This window comes from Morone saxatilis, unplaced genomic scaffold (assembly GCF_004916995.1).
Source record: "Morone saxatilis isolate NCDOM2014 unplaced genomic scaffold, NCSU_SB_2.0 Contig12, whole genome shotgun sequence".
NCBI lineage: Eukaryota > Metazoa > Chordata > Actinopteri > Moronidae > Morone > Morone saxatilis.
This window is the reverse complement of record NW_023339674.1, coordinates 3,853,644-3,858,690: the sequence shown is the minus strand read 5'-3', so window position 1 is coordinate 3,858,690 and position 5,047 is coordinate 3,853,644. Positions and strand designations below refer to the sequence as shown.

Sequence of the window (5,047 nt, the reverse complement as noted above, 5' to 3'; positions counted from 1 at the left end):
AACATTTTAGGAAAGTAATATATTATGGTTTGTGTGCATTAAGGATGGGCAAGTACACCATTATCTGTATCTGTTCAGCCAACTAAGTTTACTATCTGTACTCGGAATGGGCTGGGCTTAAAGCAGACGTGGGTGGTGCTTAAACTAGAAGTGAGCGGGCAATCTGGAAGTCGTTAAATTAAGCCTGAAACTGATACGAGTTATATCAGAAGTCACTATATTTACATACGGAGCAGCCTCACAGTTGAGCTTCAGAGCAATGTTTTTGATCATAAGGTAAGAGAACTATTTGCAGAACAAGTTAGTGTGTCTGATTTCATTAGGCAGAGAGTTCCATAGTGTGGGGGCTCTATAAAAGCCTAGAAATATAACAACTTATTAAAACTTATTTTAAAACTTATTTAAATCTCTTCTTAGAACCTTTCTCTCTGTGAAAGATATTTATTAATTCTTATTCATTTTTATAGTTTTTACCTGCTGTGCAAAAGGACAATGCATGGCCTTATTCTCATTTGATCTACCTTGCATGGGTCTTTTTGTAAATCACTTTGTAACATTGTTATCAAAGGTGTTATTTAAGTAAACTGTATTATTATTATTATTATTATTATATATTTGCTCAACCTTAATGCGCTAAGCGTGCATGTGCATTTTGTCTACTGTACATGAGGACATCTGTGTATATGTGTATGCATCTGTGTGCAGGAGACTGGGTTTCTCTGGGTAACGGCAAGAGAGGCAGACGTGGTGTTCCAAGATACTCCCCGAGCACTAGCAATTAATGATGACAATTTAAATTTTGATACGCTGGTCTTTGCTGAGGCAGCCGGGCTAGACAAGTTGAGGAAGTCACCTATCTAATAGATGCCACATGATATTAATGTACAGAGGCGCGCTCCCTCTAACCTGGCAGCCACAGGAAATCAATCACCTCCCCGGCATTACTTTCTTTTGACAAATATGCTCTCACCGGCCAGGTAGCAGAGCTAATGGCCTCCAAAGTATATCTGTCAAAGACACAGCTCCTATTAATTATTCAGTCACCTGTGCTCCTATGCTGCAGTGCTACCTTACAATATTTACAGTGCTGCAAGAAGGCCGCTCTCCCAACGGCTTACTGTCCCTGAAGTGGAGAGCTGCTTTTGCATGAGCCATAATTCCATCTGCTCCACTTCTACAGAGAGAGGGAAAGAGACAGGCAGCTTTCATCGCCTATCAAGAAACATGCCGGTCTCTGGAGTTGCATGAGTGTAAACATGACTGAAGGCTGATGAAGGGTTTGCATTGTGTTTAAGTCATTAATGAGGCAGGTAGGGTTTCATCATCATGCTGTTGTGGAAGGAGAGAGTCAGTGCTGTCAACGACCTCCAGCATGTGTTGTTGTTTTTTTTTGTCTTGTCAGTCTAGATGTGAAAGCACGCTAAATATAGTTGGTAATCATGTGTGCATAATGACGCATCACTAATCTAACAAACAGGGCAAAAGATGAGTTTTAAAATGGTACTGTCCAGTGAGGCAATATTAGAGGCAGCGTTAAACAAAGAGCACAATGGTGGCAAATCCAGCTGTTACCAGACAACCACTGGCCACCATGCTCTCATGGAGTTAAATCCCCCTTTTTTTCCCCCGCCCACAGAGGGGGAGCAGGGTGGCTGGTTTGGGAGGAGGGGGAGAGGAGGAAAGGAGGGAGTGATGCTGCATTCATGTGAAAGACAGAAAAGTGGGAGAAATGAGTTTCCTACTTAGAAATACCATCCACTTTAGCTTTTAGCTTTTTATTTTTCTGAATGGACCCTGATAGCTCCACTACCCTATTACGTCCTGACATTATCTGCAGATGTTTGATGATCCCACACCATTTGTTAAAGCCATTATTATTCATTTTTTAATCACATTTGCAGTCTCCACAAAAAATCTTTTTCACCTACAGATGAATTACAACATTTCAGTCCTGCCATACAGGATCTTAGTCGGGTTATGCACTTTTGTTTCCAAATGTTATTTTTGGCGATAGTTAACAATCAATGAACTAAAAACGAATAACAGCTTGGTCATAAAATTAATTATGTTACGTGAATATTCTAAGTGGCCAAAAGAATGTAGACCCTCAAACATCACACCTATGTGATTGCCGATCGTGTAATTTCATGGCCGTGAATCTGCTGCTATGACAGTCTACTCTTCTATGAAGGTTTTAAAATCAATCTTAGGACCTGGCTCCAGAGATTTGCTCCCATTCAGCTACAAGAGTATTGAGGTCCAACACTGATGTTGGACGATAAGGTCTGGCTTACAGTCAGCGTTCCAGTTCATCCCAAAGGTGTTGGATGGGGTTAAGGTCAGTGCTCTTTGCAACTCAGTGACGTTCTTCCACACCAAACTGGTGCCGTTGCCATGCAGTTATGGCAGTCCTGTTAACTGACTCTGCCGGACTGGAGCTACTAGTGTACAGTATGGCCATGGGCATTTTGATTGGACAGGTGAAGATAGACAGAAAAGGAGAGGGGGGACGACATGCAGCAGTAATGATGAGGCCCAGCATCCAGAAACACATCACATGTTGTCTTACAGAAAGAAATATGATGATTTTGGTATAAGCATAGGCTATACTATTAAATATGTGCACAATATTACCTGGGGTGTGATCTAAAATGGTATAAAGGCATTTTTCATTTAATCTCTAATTTATATGCAGACTTCTTGTGTAGGCTATATATCAAAATGAGATATATATATATATATATATATATATATTTTAAAAGAAAATACATCTAACCCCAGTTTACCCCTAATACCGGCTGTACCGATAGCCAGTTTTAATTACAACAGTATGTGATGTTATGCACATTTTGAAGTGGGGCGTGTTCCTGTAAATGTGTGTGTGTGTGTGTGGGTGGTGTGTGGTGCTGTTTCGTGTGTGTTGTGTGGTGTGTGTGTGGTGGTGTTGTTGTGTGTGTGTGGTGTAGATGGAGAGTTTGTTTCACCCACACCCCCCCCCAACGCAAACATGGAGGAGTCTAACTTGGGGTCACGTGAGGATGCTCCGCAATAATGCCCAGTGACGTGGTAGGAGTTCCGTCAGTGTAGCGGGTGTCTGACAGGACAGCCTGCCCGCGGCCAGCAGCTGCCTTTTGCCCGGCTGAGAAATCCGACATTGGGTCGGCCTCGAAAGACAGCGCGGAGGGGAAGATCCGTGGGGAAGGGAAAAACAACAAGGAGCGGCTGACAAACCGAAGCGGGGGACGGGTGAAGACAGATGACTAGTGTTTTTTGTTTTTCCTTGAGGACTCTCGGGGTCGAACATGTTTTTGGCAGTGAATGGGACTCAGAGCGGCGGCAGGATAGCTACTATTTTTACTGTGTTTTTGTCCATCGCTCTCACTGCTTGATACTCTCCTCACCCCGGCGAGGCATCGCAAAGGACCAGCCCGCACTTCCTGCTGCCTGCCGCCACTGCGGCTTCCCCCTCTCGCAGCGGACAGAGTCCGGAAAATAAAACCGTTGGGTGTGGATGCTCTTAGTGTTTTCTTCTTCTTTTTTTGTTTTTTTTTTACATTAAATAACACAACCCTGTTTGAGTGGCAGATAAACTGGGACGGAGATTCATGAAACAACAGTGGAAAGAGCGAGGGGAAGCAACAAAAAATAATAATAAATTGAATAAGTAGTGAGGCAGAGGGACGCAATGTGGTGTGTAACAGACACCAAGGAGCAGGAGAGAGAGCAGAGGAGGAGTCCGCAAGCAGGAAGGAGAACCAAAAACCTGCAGGTTTGGGGTTAGCCTGTGGGGATGAGACCGTGAGTACGTTAAACACATCCGAGGTGTCAGTTGTGATTAGAGGAGGGGAGCCCTTAAAGCGCAGTTTGTTTTTCAGTCCAAAGGAGCGGTGATGGCGGGGTAAAGGGCACCGGGGTTCGCCACACTTCCGTCAGCCGACCGCAGCCCTGTTCAGGAGCCGCAGAGCAGCAGCATGAGGCGCAGGAGGAGGTACGCCAGCACTGCACGTCTCATCAGTCTCAACATCCTCATTATTCATTTAGCCTTCCCCGCCTGCTCTCCCCCCATACATCCAGCCATCCACCCTTCCCGCCGCCTGACTAGTATAACATCCATCCATCCATCCTAGTCCATCCAATCTGTCCCTTCCTCTATGTCCCAACATCTCCTTCTTATTGGGCACTTTTGTTGGACCCCAGTGGCTTCTTAAATAGTTGCAGTGACCTCAAGGGGCGGCCCTCAGGCAGGTGTTTAAGTCAGGTTTGCCACTGGAAAATTAATGAATACTTAGATTTTGCTCTCACTTTACTCCCCAAGGATAGATTTGTCAATGATATTTTCATTCTCCTTGCCCAGAGCAGAGTCATTTCCCCTCTATCAGAGATTCCTAAAGTACAATCCACTGTCATCAGTCACGGGTCAGTTAAGTCTGTACTGTTATTCATTTACATAGGATACTAGTTTTTTTAGGAAACCCCTCTTAGACCTGCCAAGAGGCGAGGCCGGGGATTCCCATGAATCCAGTTCAATTAACAGGGTTTTTCATCCACTTCATCACGTCCAGCTTGCCTGAACTATTTGCGCAACTGAAGCCAGTGCATGCTTAGGGATAATCTTGCTAACTGCCTGAGATGGACATTAAAAAAAAAAATAGAAAAGACAGCAGTTAAGCTCACCATTCTGGGTATTCACTTTGCCCATCTAGACGTTGAAACTTTAATGGGGGGTCTAATTTTTTAAACTCTCATAATTTATTGCGTGACGTTCTGATCCGACAAACTCCAAAAAAACGTCAAAGACGGAGGAGAGAACAGCCGGGCTTTATAAACGAAGTAAAACGGAAAATACTGCTAGAATTAAATTCAGCGTAAAAGTGGCAGCAGCGCAATTGAGAAGGTTGGATATCACTCACACTGGAGTGGAAGGAAAATCACTGTCATATCATAATATTTACAACAGCTACAGCAGCTCCAAAGCTGTCAAAGCTTTATTTCCCAGAGTGATCTCTTCGTATTTGTGAGTCCAGTTTTTTTAAGAGGCCGGGTATCT

At 44.0% G+C, this 5,047-nt stretch overlaps 1 protein-coding gene across 2 annotated transcripts in view; it reads left to right on the top strand.

Annotated features, from left to right (window-relative positions):
* Window positions 1-209: 209 nt before the first annotated feature.
* Window positions 210-5,047, top strand: part of b3galt2 (UDP-Gal:betaGlcNAc beta 1,3-galactosyltransferase, polypeptide 2) — a 14,337-nt gene continuing 9,499 nt past the window's right edge. The window contains exon 1 of one of the 2 annotated variants that reach the window (XM_035653689.1): window positions 210-276. The gene's annotated coding sequence lies outside the window, so the exon portion shown is untranslated. Of the gene's footprint in view, window positions 277-3,582; window positions 3,770-5,047 lie in introns of those variants that run through there. The other variant, XM_035653688.1, reaches the window with a different exon arrangement.